Consider the following 15,142-nt stretch of genomic DNA (forward strand, 5'->3'; position numbering starts at 1 on the left):
GCTCATGTAGCGTTTGCCCGGCCGTGGGCGCGGCAGTGGCTTGAACAGGCTATGGCTGGGGTGATGGATGTCCCTGATGATGTTTTCAGCCCTCCCACGATTCGCTGTGCTGTTCGCACCACTCTCTGCAGTGCTTTCCGTTCTGCAGCGGTGCAGTTCCCAAACCAGGCAGGGGTGCCGCTCGTCAGAACACTCTCGACGGTGCTCTTATATAGAATGCCTGGAGAATATGACAAGTTGGAGTTTTAAATACATTGTTTTGAATGAGGGCGGCGCAAATATCAGCACTTTTAGGCATGTGTGCAACATGACAACTGTTTTAAAGTATTGTACAGTGACAACTAAAGTCTCTGTCTCTATGTTGTACTATTACTAAAAAACTATCTATGAATGAATGAATGAATGAATGAATGAATTAATTATTTACGTGTCTGACTGCCTTTTGCAGCCCATCCCTTACGGGATAATTCAGACACAATTTACAGTACAATGTATTTCCTGCGCCAACACGCTGACACCAAAATATTAAACAAAAATAAGTACGTTCTGAATGTACATTCAAGTATTCCGTTTTGTCGAGATGGAGACTGAAATGTATATTTGAACAATCACATTTTATTTTCACATTGTTTTTAATCATAAAATATGATGTGGGTCTTGAAAGATTATTTTCGAGTTTGACAATGGGTGAAGGAGTGAAGTTTTGTATTTAGGAATGGCTCTAGATTATGCAACATGGCAATTGTGTTTTCTCACGGGACAAGTGTGTTCTTGTTCTTGTCTGATTGAGTTGACCTTAGCATAGCGTCGTAACAGATTGCCTGGCAGAATGGCTGAAGCCCTCTCTCTAGAGAAACACACACACACACACACACACACACACACACACACACACACACACACACACACACACACACACACACACACACACACAACCTTAGGTCCTTTTTGTTCTGTAATAGTACATGGTGCCACGGTGATGTCCTTTACCGCCGGACACTCTATACTCACTCTTCCTTAATAGTTCATGAGTATTTTTCTACCCGTTTTCCTTCGTGTCAAGGACCCCTCCAGGTTGGTTGGTGCACCGATATTTTCGGTCCGCCTGAAACGCCTCAAGTGAGATTAAAATGCGTAATTATTTTTTTCAGATGGGCGTCCGCACGTCCACGGCACAGAAAAAGTTTGAGAACTACTTATTTAGAAGGCACTTGTAGAATCTAGCCTCAGGTTTTAATGGATTTAAGACGATGACCCCGTCAACATCGGTGCGTGTGAGATCTTACACTTTAAGTCACGATGTAAATGTAGGCCTTGCAGAGGATAGACTTGTTAAAAAGGTCAATGGAAAAGCAAGTCCATGCATACGCTTGGAGAACACAGGAATTCAGATGCGGACAGAGGCCCATTGACGGATATTGTCTTTCAGTTAGCCCAGTCCAGTTGCCCCCCCCCCCCCCCCTTACAGGGGGACAGGTGCTGTGAGCCTGGGGGCAACAGGTGGTCCGTGCCTGCCTTTGAAAAAAGCCTCTTTTGGCCCTGCACTCGTCCACAATGTGAATGGATGTGAAATAAAGCCGAGGGCACCCTTACATAACAGACATGACTAACAGGGCTACAGCCAAAAGAACAATGTCGTCCACATCGGTTCACTCCATCTGCCTGGTTCACACTTAGTAGTGTGTGCCATTCAAGATTTGATGGAATTTGTAACCCCAATGAAACAATGAAAATGTGTTTTCTGCTGGAGAGACGAAGTGAACCCCTGTCACTGAACAAACACACACACACACACACACACACACACACACACACACACACACACACACACACACACACACACACACACACACACACCATTATATATATATATATATATATATATATATATATATATATATATAATCACCCTGTCATGGCACAGAGGCGTTGGGGGCTGGCTTTGATGTTTGCCCTCCTTGAGTTTCAAAGAGCCATCTGGAATTAGGCTGGTGACGTTCCGTGGGCAGGAATGACTAATATTCAACATAATCCCCCCCTCTCCCCCAACATCACTTTTCTGAAGGCCACTGATTTAATGGAATAATGCAAAGGCGGTGGCTCACGTTTTGGGCTGTGATGAAAATGCCGCAATACTGCACACTATAGCTGTATAGCAGCTCAGGAGAAGCTTCAGTGGTTGACAGACACTGTATTCTAAGTGTGGAAACGCATGCATGTACATATAAGTAGTAGCCTTGCGGCCCATAGGGCAGGAGCCTAGCTGTCTCCTGTTTCTGTAGCATGAGGCAAATTGATGTACAAGTACACATGGACGCTAGTATGTCGCAGGGACGTAAATTACTCCCAATTCAACCCTTGATGCTGCAGTGTCAAGCAGGGAGGCACTGGGACCCATTTTTAGAGTTTTGGTATGACCCGGCCGGGGATTGAACCCCGACCTCCCAGTCTCAGGGCGGACACTCTAACCACAAGGCCACTGAGCTGGTTGCATGTATGTATAGTACACAGTTGTCCTGAACTGCAACCATTTGTAGAACGGTCAGAATAGCCACATTAGCCTTTGGGCGGGCCCGTCTAGAGTTTAAATGGACAGGTATCAGTCAAAAGGGAGACATCGAAGAGGAAGGTTGGATGGGGAAGGATCAACATATGGAATGTCAGAACAGGTTCTGACATATATCCATATTATGGAGATCTAAGGGTTTGAGGTCAGATGTTGTCAGAGTTGCTGGCCAATATTTTAGCTAGATATAATCATTAAGGAAAGTTTCTGCATGCACTATATGTGTACTATGTAAACTCAAAATTTCCATTTCCATTCAGTTGATTGGCTGGAAAAAAATGTTTAAATAATTTGGGGACCCCCCCGAAGGGTCGCGACCCTCAGGTTGAGGGTCTCCAGACTTCCTTCCGTGATGATGTCACGAGACCTGGACACCATATATGGTGCCCGACACACACTGGTGCCAGACACACTGACGGAACATATTATTGCAACCTTCACTATTCATCGTACTCTGTTGGCTGGATGCAAATTCAAACCTCTCAAAAGTAGGAGATCGACAAGCTCAAAACGATTCAAGCCGCTACTTTCGATGCTTTTGTGTGAAAACATCCACTGATGCACACACTTGGACACATCATCAGTGTTGTTACGTCACTGGGTGTTTCGGGTCTTGCAACAGACACCCTCCAGGCGACGCGATTGAGGCTGATCAGACCCTGGCCTGTGTCAGTGGCATGCTACTACTACCCCCCCCTGTCTCTTGGGCACTTAGACACAGTGTGGCAGGTGCAGCAGACAGGTGAGCTGTTAACAGCGGTTGTTGGTGACATTAGAAGGCTCTATGAACTGTGGGTTGCCTGGCTGTGGGCCTGGCTCCTCCTTCGTCTGACCAGAAGTGAGCATTCTTCTGTGCGTTGTGTCGCTGTTGCCGCCGTGTTGCTTGGTCAGTCAAACATAACACTCATTCTGTAGTATGTGGATTACCACAGTCTGTAGCTTGCTTGTGTTTGGGTTTGGGCAGCCATCCCTCTCCACCCCGGGTTGGTTGTTGTACTATGATCAAAAGGGGACAAGCCGCAAGATCGAAATGTGGCACACTTTGACTTTGTAGATCTGCTACTTACAGGAATTAAGTGCCTATGTGGTCTGTGCCCTAACCATGCGGCTATCAGGTCACCCCCAAAGCCTCGAATGTAATACCGTGTATAAAGCAGGTATGCAATTAGTGTGATGTGTGCCACTTCCATGTCCTGTGGTATCGTGTTACGTATAGTGGAGAGCAGCCAACACGGGGAGACACCCCAATCTGGGAACCCATAGGCAAAAAAAGGCCTGTATTACTTTGAATTTGCCTCTGGTGGTGGCACCAAACAGAATGTGGATAGCAGGATGTTGCCTATGTTTTCATTCCCGCTAACAACAATGTCTACACGTTCTGAATGCCCCTGCTGACAGATTCGGTATAGCGTATAGGCACACACTGACTGAGTATCCTACTTTTTTTTCTTTTCTTTTTACTTTTACTCAAGTAGCAATACCACAATGTAGAAATACTATGTCCTATATATTCAAACTTTCACTTGAGTGAAAGTACAAAAGTATTGGCAATTCTACAGTATGCCAATCTAATCTAAATCACAAAAGTTTACATTTAAAAAAAGTGAACTGTATAGCCTATATACTGTATGCTATTCTTGAATAGCCAACGGCAAAAATCTAAAATTACACAGATGCTTTCCCGGTAAGTACCACAAGTAAAAGTACGATTGCAAAATAAATGAATAAACAATTTAAACGTTTTTTAAACTACAAAAGTCATATAAATAAAAAAGTATTGAAAAAGGACATACTCAAGTAAAGTAAATGTACCTCCACATTTTGACATAATTATATGAAACGTTTTCTAAATATGAAATTAAGCACATGCTCTACTTTACTTCAGACATGCTAGTGTTTAATCAGCCTGAAGGGGATTTATATACAAACAATGACCACTAGCCATACATTATACCACTTATTAGTACACGGCTACTTAATACATAAATAAATTAATAAATTGACCCAAAACGACTCGTATTTCCTTGCTTGGTAATGAAAGTATTCCCATAAGCTGGCCGGTGGGCTGCACACCCAACTGCAGCACAGTCGGAGAACAAGGAAGGGAGTTGATCAAATAGAATCCATTTTCGGGTACTCATGCTTATTTCTCACTCAAATGTTTTCAAAAACATTTTTGAGAGCAATGTTTTGCTGTAGCTACGTGTGTGTTTATATGGCTGTCATGTTGGAAACGGCAGTAAATCAGCGGAGCACGGCAGGTGCTCCGAGGGTTTGATTAGGCATCGGTCTGTTCTAGCAGTGGTTCCCAAACTTTTTCATGTCAAGGACCCCCAAATTGACACTAATTAGTCCGTGGACCCCCATTTGAAGAGATATGCCAGGGACCCCCAAGAGAAGATTTTTTTTTACGGCTCTAGCAGTGATTCTTTCTCAACCCGTTTAATTTCAAGGACCCCCAGTTTGACATGAATTAGTCTACGGACCCCCATTTGATGGCATTTCTATCTCTGAGACCCCCATTTATATTGTAAAATGTAAAAATCAATGTTAATTTAACTCTGAGAGTGTACAAATGCCTAACGGGTCCATTTGGACCCTAACGGGTTCCATTTGTACACTCTGAGTTTCAGACCCATATATAGGTCCATTTGGTTCCTAACTATCATTTAGCTGGGGACCCCCTGGAACTCCCTCAAGGACGCCTGGGTGTCCTGAGACCCCACTGTGTTATAGAGCGCAGTGGTCATTATCCAGAAATAACAGATTAATTCGGCAATTGACCGAATCAGAATCAAGCATTCAACCAAGCCGTAATTATACAATAGAACATGGTTGTATTTTAGTCTCCCTGTGCTTTAGATCCTGTGTCTGGCCTGGACACTTTTGATCTTTGACATGATGACATGATGGCCTGGACAGCTTTGATCTTTGACATGATCCTATTTGTGGATTTGACACACATTTACCTTTGACCTGCAGGTCAAAATGCAATGTCATCTCAGAGCAAGCAGTCTCTATTAGCTTTAGTGGTAAAAAAAAAAAGACTTGGGTTCAAATCCGGGGTAGAGCGGGGAAGTGACAGCAGTACAGGATCTGCTACTTTTGAGACTTTGTGTGACGCTGTCGTATATGATCAACTCGTTTACCAATAAAGTTAAAATAAGTAATAATATATAAGATAAGAGGTTTCTGCCCGACAGCAACGACATGGAGGTTATATACTTAACAGCAGTACAGTGTCACCCTGGGCAGACTGACTGAGGCCGGCATGGAGGAGAGGTGTTCACCGCTGGCCTCTCTGGGGATGGAGTGGAGGAGACACCGTCGCTTAGCATCTCATAATTATGAGAGAGAGAGAGAGAGAGAGAGAGAGAGAGAGAGAGAGCGCGGTGGAAGAACCAAGAGTCATGCTATATGAGTGTATGTGTGTGTACACATGTGTGCGTGTGCCTGCATGCCAGCCATACAATATCCGCACGCACGCACACATAGGCATATGTGTGTGTGTATATATATATATATATATATATATATATATATATATATATATATATATGGGAGAGGGAGAAGGAAAACGAAGAAATGACAGCAGGAGAGATGGGGTGAGAGGGCCACTGGCATTAGGGATGAGTGGAAATGCAAGAGAGCGAAAGAAAATGGAAATGGGGGGAGGGGATGAGAGAGTAGAGAGAGAGAGAGAGCGAGAGCGCTAAAGGCCTAATCCATCAATGTCACAGCATCGTCTTATATGGGCAGAAAGGTGAAAAGAAAATGATGTGAAAAACTGTGAAGCTGCTTTAATTCACCATGTTTTACTTTCTCATACATTCATATACTGTATATAGGCACCATGTGGATATAAGTGCACATCAATTCAATTCCCAAATTGATGTGCACTCGTCTACACACCACCCGTCTGACATTATAGTCTGAGCCAGGAACACCCTGGTGTGTTCATTTCTCTTCTTCAGATTATTCAAAAGAAAATTCTCTTTTTTATTTTTTTATTTTGTGGGGGAGGATCTACAAGACCCCCATTGAGAAACACTGGTCTATACAATCCACGTTTAACAGTAATTTTGTTTTGTAACAATTAGGGTTAGATAGGGTATTTTCACAATAGAACCCGAGTCAAACTAAATGTAATGCCTCAACTCCAAGTCCAAGTGCTTGTCATGTTGGGGGGGTCCCCTGTTCAGATATGATTATTGTGGGGGTCACGGCCTGAAACGGTTGAGAAGCAGACATAAATAACACTACAGTCCTTCTAGTAGCTGGGTTTAAATCCCAACCCCAGGCTCTTTGCTGCGTGTCATCCTTCCTCTCTTTCAAATCATTCTCGTCTCTCTGCTAACTAAAAATAAATAAATAGAAAAAGTGCCCCTCTGGGCACAGCTCTCCACCAGGATAGGAGCGTTTATGGGAAAAATGTCAAGTGGCATTACTTCCTCAGCCTAGTGGGAATATGCGTAATCACCGCAATCGGACGCTGTGTTCATGATTTACGGCATGTTGTACAAAACGGGCCACTTCTGAAAACTTTGGAAGTGATAGCCAATCAGGATGGAATATGAGAAAAACAGTCAGACCCGTCTTGATCACACATGACCACAGAGATCATGCGTACCGATTTGTGTGATATTTGGATAAAATCTGAAGGAGTAATATCAAAAAATGTGTGAAAAATACAGGTCAAAGGTTTGTCCTTTGCCTCTAGGGCATACATGGGCAACTGGCGGCCCGGGGGCCACATGCGGCCCCCACCATCACGTAATGTGGCCCTCAGGTTAATATCTGAACATTGATATATTAATGATTTCAGCTAATTACTAGTATTACAATGTTATTGTCTTTTTTTTATGTCCAATGTATATTTGTATTTACCGGTAAGTTAATATAACTATAACTAAATGCATTTGAAAAAAAATTCAGGATTCCAATTCAAAAATAGCAAAAGATTCAGGATTTCAATTGAAATATAGCTAAAATAGCTGATCTACAAGTTCAAAACGCATTGCAGTGAGACGCATTTTGAGCTTGTAGATCGGCTATTTTTGCAATTAATATGCAATGCAGTGCAGGGAGTGTGGAAATGAAATATAGTGGTACTCTCATTGTCAAAGTTGTCCACCCCTGCTCTAGGGAGTGTGCATACAAAGTTTTACACAGATTGGTGCAGTTATATAAAAACACGAATGGGCCAGTTATAGCTGATGTGTACATTTTCAAGTGGCATTTTTTCCTCAGTTTAGACGGAATGTGCATGAAAGAAATTGCACTCTGCGTTCACGATTTGAGGAATTCTGAACGGGTATTGAAATGCTAATAAGGTGGCTTTTGTTCTGCTGCCGAGCCACCGCTCAAGCCGCCCATAGCGTCAATGCAGGCGCAAATGTGATGGCGATAATGTCGAGTTCATCAGCCGCACAGAAGAAACACTTTCCTTGTGCACTGAATGGTACGTGAATAAGCGACCGCCACACAATTACGCTATTATTGCTGAAACAATTTAATTCTTTACTGTTGATGATCGTGCTGAAATGTTGAAACAATTGTGTTCGGCACCCACTGCCGTTTTAAGAACTCTCCGCGGCTGATTAGGGGTTCAGTGTCTTGCTCAAGGACACTTCAACTCTGGGGGAGCCCGGGTTCGAACTAGCAGCCTTGCGGTTACCATCCGGAAACTCTACCCCTGAGCCACCGCCGCCATAGAGATGGTATATCTCAATTTGCGTGATGTTTGGATCAAATTTGGGCAGCGGTGGCATAAGGGTTAGAGGAGCGCCCTTGTTGCCGAAAGGTTGCCGGTTCGATTCCCCGGACAGGCAGGAAAAATCTGCCTGCCTCACCCAACACCACTGAAGTGCCCTTGAGCAAGGCACTGAACCCCCAACTGCTCCAGTGGTACTGTATAGCTGCTTAGTGGCCGACAGAGACTGTGGTTGTACTGGTCAGCTCCCAGGTTTTAGTGTGTGTGTGTGTGTGTGTGTGTGTGTGTGTGTGTGTGTGTGTGTGTGTGTGTGTGTGTGTGTGTGTGTGTGTGGCGCTAACAGGCTGTTGTGGAAAAATAGGGTAGTGGTCAGTCGTTTGGCATCGACTGGGCCGGGGATTAGCTGTACACGGATGGACACACACACGGCTGGTGGAGACAACTCATCTTTCAATGCCTGAATCCAGGTAGATTAGGTAAGGATCAAGAGACATGACTTTAAAAAAAGACCTTCAATGAGGAGTGGGTTCCGCTGAAACATCAAATCATTCAACGTTGTTGTTTGCGTAATCTCGGCAATCTCTACATCATTGTGAATGAGGGTCTCCCTCAATGATCTCTCCGATAATTTAAATAAAGCTTGAGTGAAATGAATGAACAATAGCAGCAATACGATCATGCTCTGACAAAGGCTTGACTATAGGTGTGCATGATAGTGTGGATCTACATTTTGACCAACGCATTTGCTTGACCGATTGCATTTGCTTTGAAGAAGAGAAGAGAGAATAATTGAACAACAACCCGTGCTCACTTTGTACCATATTAGCACAGAGCTCGGGGTGCTGTATGTACTCATCGTTTCCACGTGGTGCGCCTGGGAAGGCAATACAACATCTGGATGCAGTCGTCCACATGCAACCCAATTCACATGCTATCCTCCCTTTGATGCTTTCTATCTGATTTCACAGAGTATAATTATAGCTCCCATAACAATCTCTTGGCCGTGGTTGATGTTGCTGTAATACGCTGCATAGGCTACTAGGTGGTTTCTCCTTCTGAAGGTTGCATTGATGTGATAAGGTCCGTAAAAATGGGACACACTTTACTTGCATTCTTAGCTCTGCTTTGTAGTCTGACAATATACATTCTATCTACTATATAATGCGCCACGTCTCTGCGTATGTGTGTGCGTGCGTAGGCCTACGGTTAATATTTAACCCCGAAATGTAGTTCATGGAGAAAAGAAAGTTTTGTGTAGGCCTATAGGCCTACACAAAACTTATTCAACACAAACACAAACACAAACCATATTCTAGTTGAATATGGTCATTCATTTTGTTAGAGCCATTTTCTATTTATGATGATTTGCATTTAATCTGCTATTTATTGCCTGCTATATGTATTGTTTATTTTGTGGTCATTTAAATTATAATTAAGCTATGAATTTGATGGACTGAATGGAGGTTTCCCCTCCCCTTTTGGGAAATGATTTGTAGGTGCTATAGCACGCAATGACAGACAGGTGACTCCCTGCTGGGAGAGAATGTGACAGACGGGGAAGCTCACAGTTTGTTGACCGCGTCCGCGCTCTTTTTGTTTTATTTGAATACAAAGTTTATGTTACGACAAGGAGAAATAAATATGATTTGTTCTGACAAAAACAATCCGATCTCCGTGAGTATTTCAATCAAGAAGAGAGGCGACGCGAGTAATATAACAACAATAGACTGCAACACCACCCCGACCAACAGTGGCCTTATTTGTTTGCTAAGAAAGGCCACGATATTAGTCAACAAACTCCGCATGGTGCGGTAGTAAAGGACGGCAACATTTCACAACTATACCAGCGGCTTGGAAACGGCGACATTGACGGCAACCTCACCTTGGACTTGAAGTTGTTTCCCCAACGGGCCGTGAGTAGTAGCCTAGCCCAAGGCTATAAAAACAAAGGAGCATGCTGCTCAAATTATGAATCTTAATATTATCTGTTGACAAAGTTTGCTCATAGGGGGAGCTGTGGGGAGAAAGCATGTAATTCCAGGAACTAGGAAGTGAGATGAGGGGTTCCATTTTAGGTATCAAAAAGAGTGTTTAGTGGTGGTTTGTCAAGGCCAATACTAAACCAGTATCAGAAATTGATACAGTAAACCAGAGAGTAGTGCAGGATATGATAGCTTTGAGATCTGAAGAAGAAAAGTTTGGTCAAGGAACATTTCTGAGGGTTTAGCTCTGAATCCATTCAGAGCTTTTGGACAAAGAAAGTAGCTCATAACGGTCTATACGGTGGATTTTTATGTATTCAACAAACGCTTTGCAGGTTGAAAGTGGATAATTCAAGCTTGCCATATATACAGCTGCAATGTTGGTGAGTTTAACCTTTCTTAATACAAGCAGATCAGACTTTTCTATTTGGATGAATGGGCTCAATTTTTCTTGAGTGTGTCACAGCCTGCGTTTGGACACATTTTGGAATGTGTTTAATTGTCAGACACTGTACATTTTGGAATTTGTTAAATTGTCATGGTTTGATATAAAAAGGAAATGTATCCAGTCTAACCAGAAACAGGGATAATAAATACAAATAAATGACCAGAGAGGAGTTGTTGGAACGAAAGTGAAATGTTTTGTTTATTTCGATCCAAGTGCATAGGGGCATGGGGGCTTTGGTAATCATCAGATTATGGGCAGGCCACACACTGTTTGACCGTGCCACATGTTTCCATGCCATGCCAGGTCAGCGTTTAGCGTTTGAGTGGATTTGAATGGTGGAAATTAACATATCTCTGTTGGTAAAATCAGGTGTCATACTTATTCCTTGCGTAAATCCAGGTGTGGTACATATTGGTAGCTATATTGCTGTTAAATATATAGTCTATACCAGTAAGATGCCCTGAGGGCGAGAAGCAGAAAAAACAGAGCTTCTTAATACGGCACAGTTGAGAAGCAGGAGTCCATACAGTATATGCCGATCTAGTATGTCAACCCATGTATGGCTTCTTCATACAGTATGGAGATCCAGGTGATGCAGGCGTTGAGCTTGAGGCCGAGACGTCGGCAGCAGTGACCCTCTTAAAAAATGTTATAAAAATGGATACTCCAAAAGATAATAAGAGTTCTGGACAGGCACATCACTGACTATGTACGTGTCCAACTATAGTCAGTGGTTCTCAAACAGTGGGTCGGGAGCTGATCTACAAGCTCACAACGCCTCGTAGCGGGAGGCACTGTGAGAATGTATTTTCACAATCTGTGGAACAGAGTCGAACTAAATGTAATCCTTCTCTCCAGTGCTGCCATTGTCTCCTTTTGCACAGATATGCTGCACCTCTATAGCTCTTGCTTTCTTCCATCGGTGCAAAGGCAAGGGCATCAAAAGTCTCATTACCTCACTAAGCACATCAATTAGCCAGGACAAAGATGGGGCTGCGTGTGTGTGTGTGTGTTTGTTTATGTGTGGGCCTCGGTCCAATAACAATACGTTCTGGCAGTGTGTGATTTACTGCTGTACAGCTGCAGGTTTCCCTGAATCACCTCGATTAGGGGAAAATCACGTGGCGTGCGTGCATGTGTCTGTGCATGTGTCTGTGCATGTGCAGATTTGACAGTGGTGTAAATAACTACGTGAGTACATTTATTACTTAAGTACTGTACCTAAGTAAGTCATTTTGAGGTTTTATTAAAATTTTACTTTACTAAAGTATTTCCAATTTCCAGTACTTTTAACTTTCATTGGACAACCTGCTCTATTATATACCTCCTGAGCCACAGCTGCCGTAGGCTGATCGCTGTCCGCATAGTTCAGATCTGTCAGGACTACTGTAGGGTGTCGTCTCAACCTCCTTGGTGTGAGTGAAGCCAAGATCCTGTTCTTGTCCATTGATGGCCTTCCTGAGTGCATAAGGGGGGGGGGGGGGGGGTAGGGTGTGCCCTGCATTACCCCAGCATGGATGTCAAACTCCTCGCTGTTGCCATCTGGGGTCACCACCCTTGTTTCTGCATACATGGTCTGACTCACTATCGCCCAGAGTAAGCTGGGTCGGGGCACTGTAGGCCTCAAGGATCTTCACCATCGTACTCTGTCATACAATAGTGTCACTGCCACACACAAGTAGTGAAACTAGTGGCTATCTCCACTATTTTAAATGTTTCTAAAATAATAAGGAATAAGGAACGTTTTTGGACATATATATATAGGCCTACAGAGTTTCTGTAACAAACATGTGAATGAGTAAATCAAATATCATTATCGTATTATGATGAGTCTTCCTCGATTCACACCGGAAACTCTGTTCCCTTGTTGCGCCAGACAGTATTGTGTCTGGCGCGCCGGGGAGTGTGAGATCACGGAACAGTTGGCAGCGCTGCAGCAGGTTAAAAACAGAGGTGCCATTTTCACAGCAGAACGCCCTCCTGCGAGTATGTTACATGTTTAAACATGTTTAAAACATTTCAAAGACAGACGACTTTATTTCCCCTCCATTTTCCCCCTTTATCCCAAATCTCTTTGGCAAAAATAGCCGATCAGAAGGGGCACGGTGGCAGTGCTGTCGCCTCACAGCTAGAAGGTCCTGGGTTCGATTCCCGCTCGGGGCACTGTGGGTGCTGGCGGCGTGTTTCCTCCTCCGCATCATCAGTGCCCATACCAGAAGGTGGGGTTGGCGAAAGGGCCTTTCTGTGTGGAGTTTGCATGTTCTCCCCGTGTCCCCTAGGGTAGGTACCCTCACAAAAACATGCAGTAATCCTGGTCTCTAAACTGCCTCCCCCTGGCCAGCCGGGGCGCCTGATGGAGGGGAAAGGAACTGGTTGGAATAACGTGTTCCTTCCACGCGCTACGTCCAACCAGGGAAACTCCCCCCTGTCAGGTGTAAAGGAGCAACTTGGACACTCAGGCATGAAGGGAGCATGAGTTAAGTCCGTTGCTCTCCCCAGGTTGGCGGAGGGTGTGTAGAGCCCAGGATCACAGTAGATGATTGGCACAGGGGTGAAAAATGGGTTACAAAATCGTGGGATAAAAAAAAAATATTTTTTAAAGCCGATCTACAGGCTCACAATGCGTCCCAGTGCGGTTGTTGTGAGCATTTAGATCTAGTATTTTGGCGAATATTTACCTATTATGAGATGCCCAGATTATAAAGGGACACTCTTTAAGTGGTAAAGAGATTGCAGTGGCCAACACTGCAGGCATATAAACATTGTTGCCAGATTATCCTAGAGAAACAAGTGGCCATGGGTCTATGAATACAAGCCTGAAATAAGCAAATTGGGCTAAGTTTGACCACTTTTACATTAACTATTTTAAAATTGCCGATCTACAAGCTTGCGTCGCGATGCGAAAGCAAGACCAATGTCGCTTATTTATAAGCAGACATGGCAGCACTGCATATAAAGTGCGGGGTGGCGCTGAACACTGAGCCAGCCAGGGACGGGCTTTTGTCTTGTGCTACTGCCCTGCTGCGAGTGGGTGTATGTCCACTCTGGCCGTCGGTAGATTACACACTTACCACAGCTGAAATCTCTCCCTGGAGTGCTGCTGTTCTACCCCTCTGATGCACGCACAGGGCCTACTCAAAGCCATTAGGGCTAGCACTACACTTTTATGTGTTCATTATGAAATACAGTGAACCATAAACCTGAAACACTTGCCAACTGTGTCAATAGGCTATCTGTGAAGTATTTCACTAAGCAGAATTATCGAGTTAGCTACAAGTGTGCTGAAATGTCTTTATAGGTTTAGGTATAACGTCCGTCCTGATTTGGCACCCTTCTGCTATTTTCAGAAGTGTGTAAAATTGGCCATCTCGATTAAACTGTAGATTTAGTCGACTACAATATTTTTACTAAAACTAAAACTAGACTAAAACAAAAACATAGATGACTAAAACATGTTCTTCTAATCTAAGTAAACCTTTCCGAGCCATAAGACCCATATAGTCCACCTATATCCTGTTTCTGTAGCGTGATGTGAGGCAGCTTGATGTACAAGTGGACATGATGTCGAGGGACATTTACCCCCATTCCAACCCTTGATCCTGAGTGCCACGCAGGGAGGCATTGGGACACATTTTTGTAGTCTTATATGACCATGCAGGTCGGGGAACGAACCTCGACCTCCATCTCAGGGCGGACTCTTTAACCACAAAGGGCCACTGAGCTGGCTCTATACTTGTCCCCTCTAGCCGATCAGCTATGCCTGAATGTTGCTGAATGTTCACCCTCCCCCGGGTCGGGACACTATAGGGGTTCAGTTGGTTAATCTACGCACAGCACATGCCGGCCTGCATCATGCGTGGTGACAGCGTTGAGGTGTCAGCCGAGGGCAAAGCTTTAGCTGTCTTCTTCTTGTCATAGAGTTGTCAAGCTAATCCTGTAAACAGACGGGGAATGCAGATTATACCCATTAAGACCTGTGTCGCCTTAGCATTAAACAACTTTAACCATTATTTTAAACTTCAGATGGCTTGTAGATCTGCTATTTTTCTTTTTATCGTGAAAATGTGTGCAAATCTTTGAATACTGTATATATTCTTTCACAACATTTTTTTTTTCTTGGGAGTCACTGGAACAACATATTTTCAGATGGCCAATTACATTTAGTTTAGGTCCTTGAAATGATTTATTTTTGTATTTCTTAAAACTGTCATGATTTAGAAGACATTTGTAGAATTTGGTCTCAGTTCTCAATGGGTTAGAGTGGGAGGGGGAAAACGTGCAGTACAACTTCATATCATGACTGAAGATAGTTTCTGTCTTAGCGTCACGACTCAATGAAGTCAAAGCTCTCGAATGACGCGCACCCATCACGTCCGTAACTTTATCATAGCTGCTTATAGAATACTTTACATAATCTCGTGCCAATGCAGGGT

The sequence above is a fragment of the Protomyctophum bolini genome (genome assembly GCF_963924005.1).
Source record: "Protomyctophum bolini genome assembly, chromosome: 23".
Taxonomy (NCBI): Eukaryota; Metazoa; Chordata; class Actinopteri; order Myctophiformes; family Myctophidae; genus Protomyctophum; species Protomyctophum bolini.